This window comes from Chamaea fasciata, unplaced genomic scaffold (assembly GCF_029207755.1).
Source record: "Chamaea fasciata isolate MVZ Bird 193981 ecotype frontalis unplaced genomic scaffold, bChaFas1.0.hap1 SCAF_8, whole genome shotgun sequence".
Taxonomy (NCBI): Eukaryota; Metazoa; Chordata; class Aves; order Passeriformes; family Sylviidae; genus Chamaea; species Chamaea fasciata.
This window is the reverse complement of record NW_027094093.1, coordinates 10,940,111-10,963,385: the sequence shown is the minus strand read 5'-3', so window position 1 is coordinate 10,963,385 and position 23,275 is coordinate 10,940,111. Positions and strand designations below refer to the sequence as shown.

Here is a 23,275-nt window from a genome sequence, read left to right as displayed (position 1 = left end):
CCCTTCCTGGGACAGTGTCCACCCTCACCTCTGTGTTTCCCTGCCTGCACGAAGGGGACAAGGCTCTCAGACCTTTGGCATTTGTAAGGGCTGCAGAGAATGGCAGCGCTGTGGTGTGGTCGCTGTTTCCCTTCTCCTTACCCATTGTTCATGCTGGGCCTCAGATAAGATGAGTATCACTTGTTTTTCCTGTAGATAATGATAACAGGCTGTCTCTACCAGATTAGGGAGAACCTAATCTACGGGATTAGGTTCTTCTTTCAGGAACATGTGGGAAGAGAGGCATGAATGTGGACTTGGTGAAGCATGTGTCACAGAAAGGGTCTCAGGGCAGGGAAACAGCAAGGCTTCGCTCAGGATGGGGATGCAAGGTGGCTTTGCTGAGCACTGTGCCCTTGGAGAACCTCTGCCTCAGCCACGTTAGCCGCAGCTTGCTTGTTTATCACCCAGCAAGATCTCATCATTGTCAGCATTTTCCCTTCATGAAATACTGTCTTGCTGCTCAGTAGCAAAGAACAGCTGTCAAGGTGTCTGATAACTGTGACAGATAACAAATACAAGTGTTGGTGTATGGGTTGTTGTGTTTCCTTCACTGTTCTGATCAATCTTGTCTTGTCACCTTTCTTTTACCCAAAAATGTTTTTCTGTTCCTTATACCTGTTAAGATTTTTGTGCATCTGTGAATATGAAAAACCCATCTGCATTTTCTGTTAATGGTAGTGTCCTAGTTTCAGGTCAAACAGTGAGATGCTCTGCTAACATCATTTTGGCCAAAGCTAACAAGGCAAAAGCTTTCATTTTGATACAGTGTTTATGGGAGTGTTTGGATGCCAGCCTAATGTTCTGGATGTTCTTGGATATTTTTGTAGGAATGCAGGTGGGTGGATTCATGGATGAACACCTGAAAGGAATTTGAAATCTTCAGACTTGTCATGTGTTAATAGGAATGTGAGCTGGGACAGAGCCCTCTTGTCTTTCTACGGCTCTGTGCTGAAACGTGGGTGCTGTAAAGTAATTGGGAAGCATGTGCCGAGTGGAAATTCCCTGCAGGGTATTCATAGTTTTTAATGTTAATCTGACTGTTGCAGGGGGACCCATGGTTTGTGTTTCTCACCGACTCATTCACCAGCTCAAGGTAAATAGGTCCTGTAGGTGTGATTTTGTCAGCAGATACTATAGAACTGGTCTCTTTGCTGTTCACACGATTCCTTTCTGCAACGTCTTCATCTTAGGGCTTTGCTTAGAGCAGAATTCCAGGAGCGTGAGGGTGTTTTGGTTCTGTTCTGCCACAGCCTGTGTCCATGCTGTTTGGAAGCAAGACCAGTATTTCCTGTGGCCTCCTTTATCTCTTGTTGTTCCGTCTCATGGAGAATTCATGCCTCTTTTTAAAAATATTTGTATATATTTTGACTGTTATCCTATGAAATGTCCTGGCGTTTATCTTTGGCCCACAGTTACTCTGATGATTTATTCCCTCCTTGTCTCCAGAGTTTAAGCTTACTTTAAGTGAGACTTATTTGGATGTTAGCCTCTTGCATCGCAGTTCCCCTCCAGAAAGCCCTTTGGGACCTGTTGTGATAGGACAGAGGGTAATGGTTTTAAACTGAAAGAGGGTCAATTTAGATTAGGTATAAAGAAGAAGGGGTTTTTTCGTAATGGAGGTGGTGAAGCATTGTCACAGGTTGCTTGGAAAGGTGGTGCACACCTGATCCCTGGTAACATTCAAGGTTAAGCTGGACAGGGCACTGAGCAACCTGATGTAGTTGAGGTTGTCCCTGCAGGAGGGTTGTACTGGAAACCTTTAACAGTCCCTTCCAACCCAAACTGTTCTGTGGAACAGACTGCTAGATCTTATCCACACCCGTCAAAACAGGACTTTGGAGAAAAGTGGATGGGTTCTCCCTCTGTACTACTTTGCCGTTTGTTATGGTTTATGTTAGTTTGTTGTGTGTTTCGCTGCTTTCTTTGATATTTGTTTCATCAAAACCTTCAGAGATGTCACCTTTTGTGGTTCATCTTGTCACTCTAAAGGAAGCATTAAACTGAGTAGCGGATGCATTTTTGTTACCTTGCCAACAACATGCTGGGGAGAAACTTTGGGCCAGAGCAGCACAAACTGTCTGTTACAGCAAGTGTAATTTATAGCAGGAATTTTCTACTGCCAGACTGTCAAAATCAAGGGATTAAAGTTAGTGCCTTCTGAGAGCGGCACTTGCATGAGTGGAGAATCCCAACAGTGTTGCACAGAAGATTAAATTGCTGATGATTTTGACACGGGGTTTAAGGCTCAGAATATCTTTTCCTATAACGTGTTAATGAAATCTAGGACGTGGGCCAAACTTGTAAGCTGAGGTTTACCTTGCTATTTTTTCAGATGCTGCATTTTCATAATTTCTTGCTATCTGTTTAGAAGAGACTGTCTGTTATTCTCTAAAGACTATGTGACAATTAGGCGTCCTGATGTGCTTTTCTCTTCTGGTTACATGTATTAAATGTTTTTCTGCCTGAGAGTCTTTGTGAGTACTTTGCAATGCCAAAATAGCAAGGCTCCAAGCAAGCAAAAGCATTTGAAATTGTTCATCATCGATGCAACTTGGAAACATGTTTATGTTTCTGATTTGTACAGTTTAGGCCCATCATATCACTGGGTGCTCTTGGCAGCACTCCTACAGAGGGGTGACGTTTTCCAAACTCTCTGTTTGGGTTTCTGGTTGTATCCTGCCCCTACAAACACGCTTGCCCTGGTTATGCTGTTTATCTTGACTGAAAGGTTATCTGGTGCAAAGGATACTCGCTGGCTGGGCTGTAACAGATACCTGCCTTCAGTAATACACCTACCCCTATATTCGTTTTGTTCTAGTGTCATCTGAGACATTGTGATCCTGTGTTTGAAACAGGGGAGGAAAAAACCCTCCTCCTCAGACCTCTTAGACAGACAGTAGGCAAAGCTGTGGGAGACCTCATGGCTTTAAGATCCGAATGCTGCTCTCTAGAAGTTAACTGTGTCTTTAAGAAAAAAACTGGGTATTTATATTTGGTGTCTCTCTGAAATCATGTTTACCCTAGAGTGTTTATTAAACCTGAGTTAATTTTCCTGCTGTCTTTGGGCGGCTGCAGGCGCTTTGCCGGGGCTGCGCCGTCGTTTCGGTGGTGGCAGGCGGCGCGGCCGTGTGCCAGCTGCCGGTGCCGCTCCCTGCGCCGGCCTGGGGCCGCGCTGCCCCTGCTGCTCTGGAGCGGTGGCCGGCTGAGCTCAGCCCCGGCAATCCCTGCTCAGGAGCTGCCCCGGAGAGGCTCGGACCTGCAACTGAGCGCTCTTTCGGTTAAAAATAATAATTATGAATCCTTAATTACTCTCTGTCTCTCTCCTGTCTCCCTTCTGTCCATTACTCTGAAGAGTTCTTGAAATAGAGTAATTAGCATCCCACTTTCACATGGCAGTCTTGTGCTCTTTTTTAAAGTATAAGATCTCAGTGTCTGTTACCTTTCATTTGGTGTGCTGAGCGAGGATTCCTCGCTCTTTCTGGTCCTGTGATGTTTTTGTCAGGAGTGTCGTGGCTGAGGTGAGTGTTGTGGGTCACAGCCCTGTTGGCGTTGGCTTTTCACCTCATCTTCCTCAGTCACCCAACACGTGCAGCCTGAGGCCCGGAGCTGATGGGTTTATTGTCACAACGCCTTCAGGGGCAGAATTTGCTGTTGGTTCAGGCCTGAAACCTCGTTCAGCTTGGGTACTCACAAGGGTAATTTGCAGAGAAACTTCGGGATCTGGCATGCAAGTCCTCGGCAAGTTTGGAAGAAGGTGTTGCAGTCTGAGCTCTGTCCGCAGAGGTGGATTACCTGCGGGACACTCAGCGGGTGGATGCCTGACGTACCCAGCGTATGCAAACAGTGCAAAGGTGCTGGGTAAGTGTGTGAGGCTCAACAGCAGAGATCTCTGTATTGTTGTGTCTGGCTTCTGTTGCACATCTTCTGGTGCCCTTGCAGTTTGCTGGCATTCCTGGGCACGGTTCCTTTGTCTCAGTTGGTTTTTCTACCACTTCTCCCAGGGGTTTTCCTCCAGCTCTGAAAAGCATCCAAATAAAACATTGAAGACCTCAGGGGTTGGTGAGAACAAGAGTTGTTCTTGGCCCAGCAGTAAATCACAGTTCTGGGCTGTGAAGCGTAAGTTTTTGAGGAGGAATAACATGTTTCTGTAAAAGTAAAAGTGAAGATTTTTCCTGTAGGTTAATCCTACTCCATTATTGTCTTTAGCTCAGCTGTCTGGGCTAGGATGATTCTATGGAATGGGGTGAACATACACGGTGCATATCCACACACGCATACATCAACATCTGAAATACAATATTTACGTGATATCCTGCTTCCACAAGAAATTTCTGTTAACGTGACAGTCCAAGGCATGTGGTGGTTTTCTGATTTTAAACTTTCTCTTTTGGCCTCCCACATTTAGTGCTGCTGTGTTTTAGTTTGTAGAGTGAACTGCACAGACTAAAATCAAAAGTAAATCCCAACAAAACCATTTAAAAGTCTTCAATTCCTCCTAGTCTTTACTAAGAGGTTTTCATTTATGCAGTCACATCAGCAAAACTAATTTTCTTTCTCCCTCAGCTGAATGGTTCATACATAAGAGATTATTGTCTTCAGTGCCTTACAGCATTTTAATGCTCAGCAGAGCATATTCTTGGAGTGTTTGTAAGAGATGAGTAAATAAGAACCATCGTTTCTGTACATAAGAACTTACTGTTTTCCTCATTCTACTGCAGCTCTCTTCTCTGCTGTTTTATTTATTTAGCTATTTCATATTGGGGAAATCTGGTTAAATATAGGTACTAACTAAGAGAATTGCACTAGTGTGTCGTGCAATTACTACTAGTAATTGTCATTTCTTGAAAATGAGATTAGTGCTTGGGACCAATGCCGGCTGTGTGGTCTTGGGCTGTAAAGTCTAAACATGAGATGCTTGCATCTAGACATGGTTTATATTGGTCATAAGCATGCAGAGACAGCACCATGGTTGTTTTTCGTTTTCCATGTTTTGCTTTTCTAATAAATGAAGCTCTGTTTTGGTTTGAATTAATTGTGAAGGGGTGTTCTTTTTAGGAATACGGATGCTGATCCAGGTGACTGGGTAACTCTTGTGAGATAGTTTTGTCTGTCGTTTATATGGGCTGGATGCAAGCTGGATGTTCTGACTGGGAAGAGCTCAGTGTCCTGTAACATCCGTCTTGTGCCTTCCTAGTTAATTTATGAAAATTGATTTTCACTACTTACAAAAATGCACTTCATGTGCTTTATTTTGTCCAGACTTTATGCCTGTATGGAGAAGAAAATGCAAACTGCCACTCAGAGTTTTTTGTTGCTTTTCATGCCAAATATGCTGGATATTTTCTTTTTGGGGTTAAACTGTGAAGCCTATTGAAGCTAAAGCTTAGTGGGCTGGGGCTTTTACCTTTCATGAGATGCATGTCCTTTGCAGGTACTACTACTGCTTGGTTTTTTTAAGGTTGTTTTCTTTTTTTTTTCCTGTTTGCGTCTTTCTCCCAACCTCTTTCCCTTGAACGTTTTTGGAGATCTCAAGAGAAGTTGAGGGATTTGCTGACATGGAAGAAAATGAGATAATCAAAGAAAAGAAACGTTGTCCCGGAGTTGTCCCAGACAGCCCTGAACTAGGTCAGCAGTCATACTTAGGGCTTTAATTCTTCCAGGTACTTGAGGTTATCTTTACAAGAAATATGTGTATAATTTGCATCCGTATATGATAGGGTTTTTGAAGCAATCAAAGTAACAAAATGTTGCTCTTTAAGTGTTCTCTGAGAAAGAAGAATTCTTAAAACTACTTTCTTGTGGATTTTAGTCTGTGAAAATATTTTAGGTTCCTGGCCAAAGTGTTTCCACTTTTTCAAAGCTACACTCTGAATGCAAAGTTGTCAGTGAACCTCGATGTTGATTTTGAAAACATTAACGGCAATCCAGCACGGGGCATTTGAAGCACTTTATGTTCTTCACTTTTTCTCAGCACTCATTTTAATTGGGTTGAACCCTTGTAAGGGAGGAATTTTTTTTGCCCATGTAAAGGCTCTGATGGACAAGTTCTGGCAGATTTGATTGCAGTGTAAGGAATTCCTCCCTTTCAGCTACAGGTTCATGGCTTGCCTTAAACATTTTTCTGGTGGATTTTGCCCCAAGACTGGTGGGAACAGAAGGGATGGCCTGCCAGTGCTGTTGTCGCTGTACTGAAGCTTGTCCCTGCTGACACAGCCCGACTGAGGGGCCAGTCATGGTTCACATGAGCAGTGCACTGATGTGCTGGAAGGGATGGGCCTGGGCCCTTGCTTGCTCCTTGCCCTGCACCCCCACCTCATCCTGCACATCACCGCTAGCATGTGCTGGGCTGCTCATTGAGCTGCCAAGACTCAAACCAGCAGAAAAATACTCACTGCCTCCTGGAGAGCAGGATTCAGCTCCCCAGAACTGTTTTCTGTAACCCTCATGGGAGTCAGAGGAGTCTGTAGGGGAGCTGGTGGCTACAGAGCAGGTTTAGGGGAACTGGGACCGTCACTTCTCCCAGGACAGCTTTGCTGTGCTGCAGATGTGGCATGTGCCTTGTTCTGGTGTCTCTGCTGCTGGAGAGGTGCAGAGTGGGTGCCTGGGGACATCAGCACCTTAGGCTGTCACAGCTCTCCCCCGCCGTGGCTTGCCAGAGCCCTAAGGCAGAGTGAGTTTTTGACCTGGAAAAAAAAGCTGGAACACTCTGGCCATTCAAATCTGCAGAACAGAGGCAGTTCCTAAATTGGAGGTTTCAGTCTCTATCTTTTCAAGTCCGTGAAAGTTAAGGTGACTGAACTTTCATAACAGCCTCAGTCTGTGTGACACTGACCTGAGAACTCCCAGTTTAGGGTGGTAAGGCTCTCTGCTTTGATTTCTGGGAAGCTCAGAAGACAAGGTAGAAAGAATTGAAGCTTTGCATTCTTTAGTTACTAAATGGAGGATGCTGGTGGATAACAGAAACTTGCAGTGTTTCCTAGAGAAGCCTTGTCTGAAAATGCAGGTAATGTTATATATTTTCAGAGGATTTATATGGCTGTAACAAGTTTAAATGTCTAAAACCTACTTGACAGTAAATGGAAAAAAAAAAAAAAGAAGTGAAAAATCTCAGCAATAACTCATGCTTTATGAAGCAAAGCAGCTACCTCCTGCCTAGTTTAAAAAGAATCTTCCTCTGTAGATAGGGTTTGATGAACAACATGTCTCTACAAGACCTGGAAAAAAGAAGCTTTAGAAGTTTGGTCTGCTCACAATAAGCAAAGGCAGTTACAGAAGACTGATGGTGTCCATTAAAAATGAGTAATTTCTGCAGGAAGAAATGGCCTCACCAGTGACTAAGGCAAAGAAAAAGATGTGCAAAAAGCAGAACTCCAAACCAGACAAAACTAAGGGAGAGAATATATATGTTACACAGCCATAACCAGGAATTGCTACCTGGAAATACATAGGAAAGATATAATTTTTATGCAGCAGGTTTTGCAGTAAAATTGCCTCTTTTCTAGTAGGCAAGATCTTTGTTCCATAGCAAGTTTTCTTTTGAATAATCATGGAAAACCAAGTTATTCACTGTGGGCAAAGGCAAAGTGAAAGATGGGTAACAGTGACGACAGCAGGAGCAATGATTGTTATCGCTCGGCTTGCACATAGACATTGTCAAAAACAAGTTTTAGTTCTTCTTTGCACTCTTACGGGACAGAAGAGTTTGGGGTGATGAAGAGCTGTAGTTTTTATACCGGAATAACAGACTAGACTTCTAGTCTCTGACCTGGTGCACGAGTGATGGGTCAGGTAATGTTTCTGATACTGCTGTTATGTGGACTGGTGATTCCACCTCCAAACCCGGCACATTTAGATAGTCACTTGTATCATATGGGTGAAGTTGGCATGCACTGAACTTCAGTTTATTATTTTGCTTTTATCTTATTAAAGCACGAATGGCTCCCTGATATTCTCTAAAAGGTATGATGGTTTAATCTTCTGGTTGTTCATTTTTACTACTATTTAGCTCATTTTCTTCTTGAGGGCTTATTATTGAGTTCTTGATTCAGTGACATCCTTGCCCTTTTAAAATCAATCTTCTAGAATTTAACATACTATGTTGTGTATAAGGATGAGAGCATTACTACTTCATTCTTTTCACTCCAGTAATTTTTATATTACAGTGAACACCATGATTAAACATTTATCTGGAAAAGGGCATAATGAAAAGGAAATGTAATTAAATATAGGAACTAAATATTGAACTCCTGACTTGAGGCTGAACTGATAAATGAAATTAAATTTACATGGAAGGAAAAAAAACATTGTCAAACCCATCCAGTATTGCATTTTAATGTTTTAGTCAACCAGATCTATAATGCAAGCTGTATATATCAACTACAGTAACTGCTAATTTTTGAAGGTCTTATTTACAATGCACTTATTGTAATTGTGTAATTCTAGAGTTCCTTGGCCTTTGAAAAAGGAAAAAGAACGAATCATCTGCATTTAAAATTCAAGCAGCACTGATGCAGAAGAGTCGGGTATGGCATAGTTTGATTTTCCTGGACAGATTTAAAAAACAAAGCAAACAAAAACCAGTAAAGGATTATACTTTATAAACAAGATTACTAAAGACAAATCAGCCTGTGTCCCTCATATAAATTCAAGTGTCAGAGCAGACTTGCTTTTGGAAGCTGTGCGTATCTGCCCTCTCTGCATGTGTGCTCAGACTTCTTGGCACTCACTGTCCCTGAATCAGGAAGACAGAATTTACTTTCCTGTTGGACTAATTATAGTTTTTAAAGAGATTAGTTAACCCTTCTTCTCCTACAGAGGGACTTTATCAGTGAATCCCATGTCAGAGGGAGGCTGCTGCTTGGGATGGCTTTCAGGGATCAGCAGTGGCAGTGCAATGATGCTTACAGCCAGGCTCATGTTGGACATGTGCTGGTGTCCACACTGTGTGTGTACAATGCACTGCTTCCAGAACTACCCTCTGAGCCTGGAATCCAGGGCTCTGTGAGATACAGTTGCTAAAAACAACTTATGGCTAAAAGGTTTTGGATATTAAAGCCAGAAAGTATTTCTTCTGCTTTGTACTTTGCACAATGCTTTTCATCTTCTGTATCTCTGCCATGGTAAAATTTCTCTCTGCCTGCCTCCCTGTTGGTTATGTCTCTGATGTGGTGCTGTCTGGTTAGATAGGAGGTGTGTGTTGTCCTCTGGGGATATTGGGCAGCTGACAGCTGTGGTGTTTGGTACCTGAGTGATAGACCCCAAGAAGTGTGGGTTCTAGGGCTGCAGACCACCCTACCACTCTGCTGTCATTTCTGGACCAGTTCCAGAAGAAGGTAGAGGGAGGAGAATTTCCCCCCATCACTACAATCATTATTGTGCCATCTCTGTGGCTGAGGGGATTGGTGGGATTTTTGGTGTGATATGAGACAGCAGTGCTGGAAAGGAAACAGTCACTCATCCAGTTTCTTTACTGGGGCTATTTCATGACTAATGCCAGCTGCTTAGGAAGGAAGGGAAGACAAGTGCTTGGGCTACTCAGCTCTCCCTCAGGATGGGATCTCAAAGCACAGGCCAGTGTGGGAACAAGCAGTGGTGCCCAAGGAGTCCAGATGTGGGTAACAGAAATAAAGTGTTACCTTGGCAGTAGAACCCGAGTGTGGATGAAGATTGCCTGAAGCAATTCACCTTTGTTTCCTCAGTGCCAGGGTCTTTTCTCCTGGCTTTTGATTAGGTGTGATTAACCCAGCTGGGCTCTCGACTCCCATCAGTTCCTCTGATGTAACTGGGATGCTCTGTGTCTGTGCAGGATGTGGTGCCTGAACAGCTTGGAGTTCTCTGTCCCTCATCCTCCTTTTTTACCCTGAGTGCCTGAGCTGTGAAACTCCCCTATGGTGGATTCTGCTTCATTGATATGGATGTGGTTTTCAGTCACTGATGTGTTTTCCCTTTGGAAATCTTTGTGTTGAGTTGGTGCCCTGATGGACAGCCTTTGAGGAGAAGTGTTTTAGGTATGTACATTTGCATCTTTGTTTTTGCAGCCAGATTCGGAGCTAGGTGGCATTTTTCATACAGCCTTGACTTGATTTTATGGCACCTATCTTGGAAAGGGTCTGGGACTGATGTTCACAGCCTCAACCCTTGCTTCCATAGGAGAAATAAGACAACTGGCAGTGAGAATGAACAAGTCATCACAGTGACCAAGTGCAAGCAAGGGTTTTGAAATTCTTGCTTTTTGAATAAATGATGGGAATGCAGCTGTGACCCCAGTGCTGTGATGCCATACAGGTTTATGAATGCCAGGTTCTCTATTAATATAAATGTCTTTTGTGGGTGGAACAGGATGACGAGAAGAGCACAAACATTTTTTCCTAGCTTCTTGTAATTCCATTTGTTAAGGTGTTGAGAGTTCATTTACAGATCTTATCACCATTTCTTCTATAAATGCCAATTAACTTAGGAAATTTAATAATGCTGTCACTCAACAAAAAGTATTGGAGAAGTATCTTCAGTGCTTTGCAAAAGTTGAAAGCATAAAACCTGAAAATACCTGAAAGGAGAACGAGCCCTATAACAATTTTATACATGCTTCTCTGTGCTTGTTTCTTGGTCTGTGAAGTTGGGATCTGCTCTTATGAAGGGCTTTGAGGGATGAAAAAATGTTTTTACCTCCAGCTGCAAAGTGGGTGCCTCTGAGCCCCAGTTTGGAAAAGGGAGATGTAGCAGCTCAGGTGAGTTCAGGCTTCTTGTGAGATGCTGAACTATTACAAGGGAGATCTTCAGTATGCAACGAGTAGCTCAGGCTGGAAGGTCTGTGCCTGGAAGAAATAAGTCATGGATCATTTTTGGTGTTAGATGTGTTTAGAGCACCTGCAAATTTGCCATTCTTTGTAGATGTATTTTTTTGCCAGTGCAGTCCTGACAGTTTTCTGCTGCCTTGCCCACAAAGGGCAGTGAGTGCTTTATTTAGTTTGAAGGCAGCGGTACACACATTTACCAGGCATATTAACCAGCACCAATATGACTTTTGTCACTTTTCAAAATGAGCAGTGGAGATAAGTAAGAGCAGGATGTGTCTGTGTCCCGATGAGCCAAGTCCTGGGGATGCACAGCTTGGGGGGAAGTGCTTCCCAACTCCTCTGCTCAGCTGCTGTGGCACATACTGGGTATAAAACATGGTCTAAGACACTTGCAATGGCTTTGGCAGAACAAAGTAGCAGAAGCACGAATCTGCTTGTTTCTTCTGATTTATGGATTTCATTGTAGTTGTCAGTGTCACCTTAGTGGAAGTTTGTGAATGCAGCATTTCACTTGCCTGTCAGCTTTAATCGACTTTAGGTAACACAATTCCCATCTGCTGTAAACCAGGAAAATTACCCCTTATAGGCTTCAGGAACCTCCAGCTTGTTCAGTGGGGGTTTTCTTCCTCATCGTGCAAACAGACTTGGCATTGGTTCATTTCTCCAGAACATCTTAATTACATTTTAAACATGTTAGGGTGTTTGAGCAGCAGTATTTCTGAGAAATGATTAGGAGAAATAAATGTGAGAACTGGCTTTCTGACTATGAAAATAAAATTTCTCACTCAATTTTCTTAAACTTCTTTGGAAAATAGCGCAAATCAGAGACTCTAAAGTAACCTCCAAGCACAGGTGTGCAGAGACATCACCATCACAGGGGCAGAGGGAAGGCATTAGTTGAAGATTGTAATTCAGGGTGTAATTCTTGACTTTTTAGAAGCACAGTTTTAAAATACCTGTGGAGTGGTTTGAAGTGAAGTGATCGTTCTGGGTGCTGGATACCATTGTTTCTGTAAATCCATCCTTGATAGCTCTAAGAGTTTGCGTATTTTTTAAAGCTGTGTGACCTTTAATATATAAATTTCTTAATCTCCTTTTCATTATGTTGTTCCTGAATTTCCAGTTGAGGCTTGTGGGCACAGCACTGGGAATTGTTCTTCTAGGAAAATAAGAACAACATGCTTCACCTTCATGACAGGCCGTGAATTTTTTTTTTTTTTTTGTGTAAGCTGAGATTTGTGACAGCTCTTCACAAAGGCATGCAAACTGAGTCATGTTTAATGATAACAGCAAGAGAACATCTCATTGTCAGTCCTGAGTCACAGTGCTTTGGTGCTGCTGGCACAAATAATAATTAATGGCTACACGTTCGCTAAGCAGGACAAGTCTGAGTTCAGTCTGTACACACAATGAGCTTTCCTTCCACTCTGCACTTCAGGACTTGGTTTTCATTAGCCCTAAACCTGACTATTTTCCTTTTGTCCAAATATATTTCTTCATAATTAAAAAACCCTAACTTCTTGCAGTGAGCCGGTAGTCTGTCCTTCATTTTTCCAGTTAAAGCTGCTGTATCAGGGAATCCTGAATTGTCTGAAAGGACAAATCTTTTGCAAGTGACACTGCTGTGGACAGGTAGAGCCTGTGTCTCAGATTGTAGCCAGGAGGGAAGCTGCAAGAGGACACAGCTCAGAGAGCTGGTGTGTTTGGATAGCTACAAGTACTCACTCTTGTACCAAGTAACACCCTATTTATTCCTCTTTACTTTCTAATGTCTGTTACTGACTTATCTTTAGCAACACTGAATCTTTCCCGCAAAATCACAGCTTCCTGGGCCTCTTCCCCTCCTGTGCTGTCCTAGCCTTCAGGAAGCTTAGCAGGAAGGAGTTTGACCTCCAGTAAAGTAATTCTTCACTATGAGGGTGGTGAGGCACTGGCATGAGGTGCTCAGAGAAGCTGTGGATGCCCCATCCCCTGTTCAGGGCCAGGTTGGAGGTTGCTGTGAGCAACCTGGTCTAGTGAAAGGTGTCCCTGCCCATGGCAGGGGCCTTGGAACAAGATGATCTTTCAGGTCCCTTCCAATCCAAACCATTCTATTATTCTATGAGTCTGTATTAATTTCTGGGTGAGAAACTTGGTCATTAAGAAAGGCATAGCAGTTTGTGGAGATGGAATAACAGGATTTGCACAGCAAGGGATGTTTTGGCTTGGGGTTGCAGGTGACTGTACATATCCTGCCTGAGTGGAGTGTGGCTGGAGGCTGGTGAGTGATGCCCTCGGTGATTACTTCCCCGCTTATCTCTGTTAAACACTGCACAGCCAACTCTGAGTGCACTGCAGCCAGCTTATGCTCTCTTAATACAGAAAGCTGAATGAAAGCTGGAGTCAGTTAGCACTCCAGTGAAAAACTGCAAAAAGACTGGCATGTTATCAGTTGTTACTTCCTACAAGAGCAAGCTGTGTTGTGTGGTTCCATTATCTGCAACTGAGCGGGCTGGTGGGGCTGGGTGCAACCATTTAAAAATGTGATTTGTGTTTTTCTTCACAGAAATCAGCCTAAAATATTTCCTGGGGCTTTTCTCAGAATCCGTGTCAGTGCAGCAAGTTAACTAGTGCCAGCTGTGTCTCAGGAGGGTAGAAATTTAGCATGGTGACATTAATGTCTTTATAAAATGACCTAGATTAGAAATGTCTTGTTCTTGGTTTGCAGAATTCTGTTCAAATATTTAATATGGCTCAGAGATGTTTTATTTTTTTTTTCTTCCTGTAGAGACAGAAATAAAATTACTTAAAATACTTTTAGGACCCAAACAGTTTCACCAGTGAGAATTGTAGTTCAGGAACTAGAATTAGAATACATCAGACACATGCAGCCTGCCCCCCTGGTCTACATACTGCTATGGCATGGATAGGGATGAGAAGTTTCTTGTGTTTTGTTTGCTGCTTATGCCTGTATGGATTTCACCTTCTGAGTTTTACAAGATATCCAGCTTACAAGTTAGAAGTTGGAATTAGATTCTAAATGAGACTGCTGAAAATCCAGGTTGCCTTACTCAAAGCATATAGGTAGATTCTTCTTGTTGAAGCCTGGAGGGGCAGGACCAGTGCAGTCCCAGTTTTGGTCCGGTCAGATCTGAAGTCCAGACCATAGAGTAGGCTAATCTGAAGCAAGAGGGCAGGTGCCAGGGATGGCTTGTTCTCACCAGGAAGAATTTGTTGCTTTTCCCTCCCCTCTCTCTGGTTACTTCCTCGAGATTCTGCCTGTGTTTAAAGAACCTGAAATAATCTCTATAGGCATATGACTGGGATGGAGAAAGGTATATCCACCTTTTTTGTAAACATCACCATTTCCCCCATGGCTGAAAGCTCTCTGCCAACCAAGATTTTATCTTGGTGCACTGGGACTGAATTCCCTTTGGGCAGGCCCCATTTACGGTGCAGTTTCAGTTGGTCTGTGAGAGGTTGCAGATAACGCAGAGAAACTGTCATCTGCTCCTCTTACCCCAGAGGGGGAGGCACTCTGGACCCTACAGGAAGTGACTGCAAGCAGAAGAGTCCTGGACTTCCCCGTGCAAAACTCTCAGTGAAAGCAGTACAGGCTTTTGGGAACAGCCTGCTTCCTTTTTTTTAGTTTCCTTCAGTTTTTTTGTTTAACTCCTTGCAATCATGATGACTTAAGATGGTGAGATGGTACAACCTCTCCCACCCCTCTGAAAACTTTTCCATCCCTTGGAAAGATCATGCATCTTCACATGTTTGGGCTTTTGAAAAGCACCAAGCATTGCTATCAGTCTCTTAGCTTAGTTTGAAAGTGTCTGCCGTCAACTTAGATGTGAACAGTATTAGGTGGCCCTTAAATGCATTTGGTTTATCTTGTTCTGTGAAGTCCAATGTCTGTGACATAGCAAGACTGTGCTTTTCTATTTTTTTTTTTTAAAGTGTTGGAGTGATCTGCACCCATCAGTGAAACAAGACATCAGAGAAGGAGACCTACAGGTCTTGAATTAGGATCATTGCCATGAAAAACAGGCAAGAGCTTCTGAAGGACCGAGAGGAGGAGGCTGTGAGACACAGAGAGATTTGCTTTGTTTAGCAGATCAGAGGGCCAGGGGAGCCTGAGAGTGGTTAAACCATGCAGCAAAATAGGGCAGTGGTTTACCAAACCAGTTCCTTGCAAAAGGGTTGGGTAAGTGAAGGGCTAAGCCTGGGCTTAGCTTAGATTCTCTCAGCTTCTCATGCATTACTTGAGTCACTTGTAAAAATCTATGAAAATTAGTGGAGATCGTTAGTAATTTAGTTCTGCAGGCTCTGTTTTGCAATGTACATGGGATTTAGAATGAAAACTGTGAGGTCTACACCTCCTTCTTCTTGAGTTCATGTCTGGGGTTCATATCCACTAGCACAATTCGAGAAAGACATCCCCTTTTCCAAGAGGCCGTCTGGGATATCTGGTGGCAGTACAGGCATGTTCCCTGAGCTCTTCCTCAAACATCCTCCTCTCTGATGGGCAACATGACTCCAAGAGCGCCCTGTCAGAAGGAAGTGTTCAAATACCACAGGCATCCACAGTGGTGTGGCCAAAGTGGGTGGCCAAGGAATCTCAAAAGAATGGGAAAGTCAAACTGGATTGGGAAATCCTCTGGTTTGTTTTGGCTTTTTCACTTAGCTAGGTAACTGTAATTCAGCTTTCCGGATCTCATTAGGCAGTTGATCAGGCTGTCAGCAGCTCTTTCTGCTGTTGTCATTAGAGAGGTAGAGAATAATGCCCTGCCTAACAGCACAGACAAAAATGAGTGTTAAGCACATTGCCACTGCCCTGACAAGCAGCAGTTACATGTTACCCCTGATTAAGGGGTGTTTTGTAGTAAGGGCTAAATTTGATTAGACTAAAACATGAATATTCACTAAAGAACTGAGTGGCAGTGTTAAATCTCAAGACAGAGATTTGTTGGGTTTTAATATTAAAACTGTTTAAAAAGAGCCCCAACTAATTATTTTTTAGCAAGTTTAGGTGCTCTTTTTTGCAAGTATTTCTTTTGGTATCAGACTCATGGTGCATGACAACAACACAGAATAATAAACTTTTCACTATTGAAGTGGAATAGCTCACGGAAAATAAATGAGAGGCTGAAGCGTTAAGCTATGCAAGTGTAATTAATTTTCAGCCTTAATAAGCTATGGCCTCTCTAGCAAAACTAAAAATGGGATTTGGATTGCAGATGGCAGCTACAGTTGGGGCTTAAAGAGGCATTTCTAAAAACTGTGCTTTTTTTCCCTTCTGTGGTATTTCTGAGCATTTTGTTTTGCAGAGGGCCATCTGAAGTGGACTGCCCTGTCCTTCTCTTGTGATCCCTTTTGTTCACTGGATGATTCTTTGCCCTCTTTTGTTGCAAAGAGGCTCTAATGAGACTGCTCAGGCATGAGGGGGGCTTGCCTTGACTTTGCCAAGACTCCTCACTCTGTGGCTGAGCTCCCCCAGGCTGAGCCTTTTTCTCTGGAAAAAGAAGCCCCATGTGGGCAGTGGTTCTCCCAGACCAGAGGGATCAGTGTGTCTACACGTGACATGGACAGAGAGAGGGTCTCTAACATAGCTGGGCTGTGCCCGGCTGCCAACCTCACCGCTTGGTTTGTGTGACAGGAACAGAAAGTGAGCATGGGGAGACAGTTGCATGTTCAAAATCAGTTAGTGCTGGGAGCTGGGATGCTGAGCCCCCGTCTTGCCTTCCTTCTCAATGCTGAAGGGTTTCAGCAAGAGATTGTGACCATGACTGGAAGCTGTTTGAGAAGAAATGGAGTGAGGAAGATCTGCACTCCACTTCCTCAGCCGATGACAAAGCACACGCTAACCCTTCTGGCTGGTGCTGCACGTGCAAAGTTAGCTTTTCTCAGATACAGAGATGTATCTGATGCATGGGATTCAGTGTGATGAAGAGAAGACTCCCACTGAATCTCAAAACTGTGACAGTGGTCTCAGAGACATCTTGCAGGCTTTTCAGAGGGTATTCAGACAAAGCTATTCATAACTTGCAATGGTAACTTGTTGGAAGAAAGAGTGTAATAGCTCATTATAACTCTCCAGCTCATCTTTCTGTTTAATTTGTGTCTGTACAAAGCAATTTTGACACTGCTGGATTTGTCACAGTCAGATGCTTCATGCTCTGAAGATACTGAATTGTTTTCTGAAGTGAAGACAATTTTGAAACCTTTTAAAATTTTCATTTAATTTCTTTGGCCTGGCTGTCTTATATTGTACTCATCGGCAAAGCCTGATTATTTTATTTTCTTTTTTTTTTTCCCGTCAGCTTCAATAATTTGGTTGAGGTTGAGAATGAGGATATTATCAGAATATGTTGAATCAAATTAACTTTGCTAATCTGTTCCAGATTCAAAACAGAGGTAAAACATCTGCTTTGGTTGTTGAGCAGAGCTCCATGCCAACTGTAGCATGCCTAATGTAAGGAAAGAGATGAAGTGGTGCTATGAACTGATCTTCATGTTCACACATAGTTACTCTGCTATTAATGGAAATAACCCTGTCATCAGCCTCAGTAGTTAAACATTTTTAATCTGAACTTTATATCAGCTATGCAGAAAGCAAATATCAGAGACTAAAATCTGCAAAGGATTTTAGTATTTTGTGAAAGCGGTAATAACTGACCGCGGTGCTCTTCAAGAGCACTGTGAGCTCCATGACCTCTAAGAGAAATCAGGAAACATCAATGTTAGTCTTTAATGTCTTTTAAAGTATATTTGACTCTGGCTGTGTAGGAGAAGGTGAGTTGGGAGATTTTTCTGAGTGTTTCTGGAGCTGGCAGGAGGGTGGCTGCGGGGGTGGCAGCTGCTGACCAGAGGAATGAGCTGCGCTGTGGTGCGTAGGAGACAGGCAGTGCTGGGGCTGTGTCTACGATGTGCAACACAAGGAAAACCTGAGCAAGATCCACTTGAAATATAGTGGTAAGACCAAACAAATCAGATAGTTCAGGTTTTGCTCAAGTCCCTAAAATGCCTTTTCCCTCCCTAACATTGTTTTCGTGATCCTGGAGGTTTGCTATTGTCTGAGGCTTGGCTCAGATATCCACGACAGCAGGACCTTGGAAGTATTGCAGGTCACTGTTAAGAGGGAGATGAGGTTCAGGAACATATGAGATTGTGATTGCAAAATGTGTCTGTCCTTAACAGAGACTCTGTGCATGAGCTCATGTGAAATAAACCCCATAGTTGGAATTACCTTCTGATGAGTGAATGAGAAGGGATCTGAAATTCTCCTGGAGCCCTGGAGTCCCGCCATGCATTGGTGTGCTTCTACCCAAAGGCATCAGACTCCCCTTGAACTTTTGGAAATACATATTTTTATTGATTTCTGCTGTAGCCTACCTTTTTTGCATTAACCTTTATCTTCAAGTGAGTGTGTGAATTTTGTTTGGCCTCCTTTGTTTTTGTATGTTCAATACTTTGCCTACTAAAGCCTGCAGAAAAGAATACCTTTGACTTTCAGTGGTTGTTGGACTAGATCTATTTTTGAAATACAGTCTTCTGCAGTTTGCAGTTTGTAACTCAGCCAAATTGGTAACCAGTGTCCTGGTTTGTGTTGTCCTTAATGGAGCAGAGATGCATCCTCCTTGTGTGCAGCCATTCAAACTCTGTATGTTTTGGATGTGGAAAACAGATGATTTCTTTTAATAACAACCTTTTATGTATTGCAAATAGTTCTGTTTCCTTTAAATTGTCTTCTGTGTATTGTGACCAGCTCCGATCTGTTTAGATTTTCCCTGTAAATCATGTTTTAAAGCTCTGATTTGGTCTTCAAGTCAAGAGGTGTCCTAAACTAAATGTCTCACTCCAGCCAGCCTAAGCAGTACTGAGCAGTGTGGAAGGACTGCTCTGTGCTTTGCAAGTTGTAATCCTGTGTGAAGTCTCTTCCTTTCAGAACGTTGTTCAGTTACATTCAGTTAGTAAGCTGCAGTCCCAGATTCTTTCTTACTCAGAATTGCTGTGTAACAGCCCTGGATTTCTCAGTAAGAGGCAGGCTGTGTTCTCCATACTGAACAGTGTCCTACTCTTCCTCCATCTGGCTGTTTGTGTAATTTGTCAAGGTGGTTATAAATTCTGATCTTGCCCTCCAACGTCCTTGTGTAGTCTCTTGTAGTTCTGAAGTATCTGCAAATTTATTATGGCACTCTCTGTTTCCTAGCTGCTTTCTTTGTGTGTACAGTAATATAAACCAGACCCCGTTGGCCAGCGGAAGTCCTGATCTCACCAAGTAAGATCTTACAGGATCAGATGCTGCTTTATAGTTCTTTAAATCAGGAGTAATTTTCTAAAAATGAAAGGGTTTTTATTAGTGTTTGTGGTGAGTATCAATGCGTGCTGCATATATCAAATAGAGCACTTAATTACAGATGGACTGGACTATTACTTTGTCCTGCTGAGTGCCCAGGCTGCCAGATGAAAGGCAGGTCTTGCCGTGCTGCTGCACTGAAAGGGGAGTAGGGCAAGGTTTTTTTGTGCTGGCCGCAGTGTGTGTAGCAGCCCTTGCACACGCTTGCCTTGGCAAGGAAGAGGGGTAAGTCATGGTTTCATAAGTGATAAACTGAAGGAAGATAAACTTGCAGCATTTCCGTTTCTTTTTTCCTTTTTCTGCTTGATTGCCATTGCTGCTGGTAGAGTTGGGTGTGGGCAGGATATCAGCGGTCTCCAGAGGATGTGGAGCCACTGAACGGAGGAGATGTCTCAGGTTAAGTTGACCAGCTGCATGAACCCCTTCAGCCCTCAGAGTATTCCTCCCTCCACACAGATTTGGTTTAATTGTCTTTTTTTTTCTCTCTCTTGTGGAATTTCACACCTAAATAATTGGTTAAAAAAATTGCTTGAAATGTTTTGAAGACAACTGAGCAGGAAATGAAGCTTTTGACAGGGTTCATGTTTTTCAAGTGAGTTTCTCTCCTCACTGCTTTATTCTGCAATCTCTAGTGAGGAGCAGATGTGTCACTGGGGTTGCTGTTGCTCTGTTCTGCTGCCGGCAGTTTCATTTCTCTTGAGGTTCATAACCTCACGCTGCCTTGGCCACCCCTCAGCTGTGCTTCTGGTGGGGACAGCATATGCAGGGCCCTGTGGAAAGCTAGTGGTGCAACATGGCACAGGACCTCTCACTTGGGAGTTGGCTTCAGCTGATTTACACCGGCTGGAATTTATGCCCCCAGAGATTTTACTCTCTGCTGTGCTCTTGTTCAGAAACACTGCCTTGGTGCCAGGACTTCTTCCCTGCTTCTGACTAAATGATTGATGGGTTATGAGGGTGGGGGGAAAAAAAAAGACAAAAGCTCTGGGAAACAAAATATAGATATGACAAGAAGTGCTTAAATGGATAAGTGGTGCAGCACATGCTGCTGAGAACGTATAAAAGGAATTGGATCCTTTTTTTGGTACTGCCATTAGCATGACTGTTATTTAATGGTGCCGCTGATATGTCTGTTGTGAGATACTGCACAGCGCAGTTTGTATCAAATCAAAATCTCAGGAAACTTTGAACCAATAAATTCAGGAGGACAGGGAGGATTCAGGGTACTATTAGATCAATTATCCTCAATCTTTGTAGTTTTTCCAACAAATCTTATTATGCTGTCTGTGACAGACTTTCTTCTACTAAAATGGGTAACAAATGCTGGTGCATGTAACAAATGTTATGCTACTATGTTTATTTTCGTTTCCATCAAAAAAGCTTTCTTATTTTAACTAGTCTGCATGGTGCTGAGTCTTTGTCTCCACTTGATTAATGTAACTTCAAGACAGTATTTATTAAGTAATTTTCTGATCTGATCTAGAGGCACTTAAAAACCCCTCCAGCTCTCAATCCCAAATGCCAAAACTAAAACCAAACCCTAGCACTTAAATCAAGACCGGTGGACAGCCTCCAGTAATGAGAATGAAGGAAAGGACACTGGGCAAGCTGAATTAAACAGTCTGAGCTCTTTTCCTTTTTAGAAGTGATCTAAATTTAACAGGCCAAGAGTTATTTTGGTGCCTTTAATGGATAAGTTCAATGAAACATAGGCAACTTGCAGCACTTTCAGTGTGCAGAGGAATTTCAGGATTCCAGGAACGGCAGGATGTAACCTTCACTTCACCTGGAAACATAAGCAATTCTTGGGGCGGCTGATAGGCTTCCTAATGAAAAATGGGAGGCAGCCAAAATCCAGAGCCAAGCTAACACCAGAAATAGATCTGCCAGAGGCTTGTTTTGCACTGTCTAGAATGGCATATCACAAATTGTGCGAACAGAAATACCGGCCTGGGTCCAGATTGCACAAGCAGGGTCAATCCTGACTATTTGCCTTTTTAAGTATTGTGGAGGCTTGACTAAATGATTGTTGTGTTAAAGTTTCAGCTGCCTCAATAAGCTGATTTCTTTCTTTCTTTCTTTCTTTCTTTCTTTCTCATTTGCTCAAAATACAAGAGTTTATTTGATAGTGTGTATTTGCAATTAAAATTGTTCTAGTGTGCGTGACCCAGGAGCTCCAGCTCCCCTGCTCCAGCAGCATGGAAATGGGGCAGCAGAGAGAGAGAGAGACAGCAAAGTTTAAATCTCTAGAGAAGGCAAGTAGGAGAGGGGGAAGGGCTGAGCACAGAGAGGACCAGGGTGTAGGTGGTGGTGGGGAGGCAGGAGTTTAGCTGGGTTATTCTTGTTACTTCACAAGATGTGTGCTCCTGGGAAAGTGTAGGGAAGTATAGTCTGGTTTGCACATTACTTACTAAATGATTATTTGTGATTATGTTTAATTATAGAATCAGATCTATTGTCTTCTCTGTCTGGCCAGAGGCGGGGAGTTTTGTGGGTAGGGTGTAAGCAAAAGCCATCAGGGCCTTGCTGAGTGGGAGCAGAGAGCCAGAAGCCTGTGGGAGCACAGCCTGGATTTCCAGTCCCAAGCCCAGTTTGTTTTTGCAAAAGCTGTATTGGAGGGGGAATCATTTAAAAGCAGGTGATGCAGGATGTGTTGTGACAGCCCTGCTCCCTTTTCAGGGTTGAGCCATGCTCGAGGCAGTTCAGGTTGTTCTTTTCCAAACCTAGTGTAAGCAATGTTCAAAGCAAGATCCTAAATGGAAGGTGTTTGTCAGCTTATCATCAGACAATCTTGTTTCAGACAGCTCTGCTGCTACTGCTTCAACGCTTTTCCAGTGATCATGCTTTTCCCTTCCTCCTTCATTCCAGCTATTGTACATCATTAGGGAACTTGGAGTTTTGGAAAATATACTTGTTCACCTAAAGCTGAGGATGTGATTTTTCCCATCCAGAAGATGCAGAAGGGTGTTTTGGTAGGCTGTAATTCTGTCCTCTGAACCTGGTCAATGCTGGATACCGGGCACTCAGCTGAATTCAGCTGAGGGGTGGGATGCAGGTCCTCCCCTGGGCCATGCTGGCCCCAGGCTTTGCAGTCCGCCCCAGCTGCCTGCCTGTCCAGCAGCGTGAGGTTGGCGCTGCTCTGTTTGTGTGGCTGTTTGTGATTGCCGTGTAGTTGGCAATGTACACCAGTGATTAATCTCAGGTTTTCGTAATGTCTCCAGCAATGGCAATGTCTGCTGATTGTGCTAGAATCACTGCATTCCAACTAATTCTGCACCAAATATTTCTGTAAATGTTCAAGTCTTTGTTTGGGAAGCCACTGAGGGAAAGGCTGAGGGTATGCTTATGGACCTATGTTGGCACTGCATGAATTATTCAGACATTTGTGAACAATTACTTAGGAACCACTTCTGCCTTCCTGAGAGGGGAAAAAGCACCAAGCACACTGGGCATTGTTTGTACCATTCTGACAGTCCTTGCAGACATCCTGTCCTGGTGCCCTGGGTGCCATTCAGCGCTTGTCCCTTAGGGTTAGACCATACTGGGAGCCACAGGTGTGCACTGGGGTATTTTCCATTTGGTCACTGAGCGTTTTGTGGTATTTTGATTAAGTTACCACTCATCATTTGATGAAAGCGTTGGAGGGAGAGGCTTTCAGCTGTGGGCCTATGTTGTGCAGGCAAATGCAGGCACCCCCCTCCAGCTCTTCTTTCTTTAAAAAGTTAGGTTAAAAGTTGCTTTTGAAGCTAAACATATTTGGAGTTTATATATAGTTTTTTACCTATTTTCAGGAGAGCATAACAGCAAATGAAGCAGTGATCAATTCTCCACTGCTCCTGTGTGCCCTGTGCTGTTGATGTGATGTCCTTTTTATGGCCTGAAGGACAAACATAGCCTGAGGCTTTGGAGAAGCTGCTATAAATGACATGGATAGAAGTGAGGGCCATCACAGGAAAACCCAACACTTCTTGCAATAAAATTTAAATGCCCATTACATCCCTCTAAGCAACTTAAGCACAGCAAGGCAGCAAGTTAGAAAGCCATTGGTCCAGGGAAAGTGTCAGAGCACAGTTGCATCCTTCAAACGCTGGCCTAAAAACAA

At 43.2% G+C, this 23,275-nt stretch overlaps 1 protein-coding gene across 8 annotated transcripts in view; it reads left to right on the top strand.

Moving 5' to 3' along the window:
* Nucleotides 1–23,275, top strand: part of ANKRD44 (ankyrin repeat domain 44) — a 131,474-nt gene that overhangs the window by 33,331 nt on the left and 74,868 nt on the right. Inside the window, exon 1 of one of the 8 annotated variants that reach the window (XM_066189628.1) lies at nucleotides 5,602–5,667. The exons of the other annotated variants lie outside the window; for them this stretch is intronic. The gene's annotated coding sequence lies outside the window, so the exon portion shown is untranslated. Of the gene's footprint in view, nucleotides 1–5,601; nucleotides 5,668–23,275 lie in introns of those variants that run through there. 8 annotated transcript variants of the gene reach the window in all.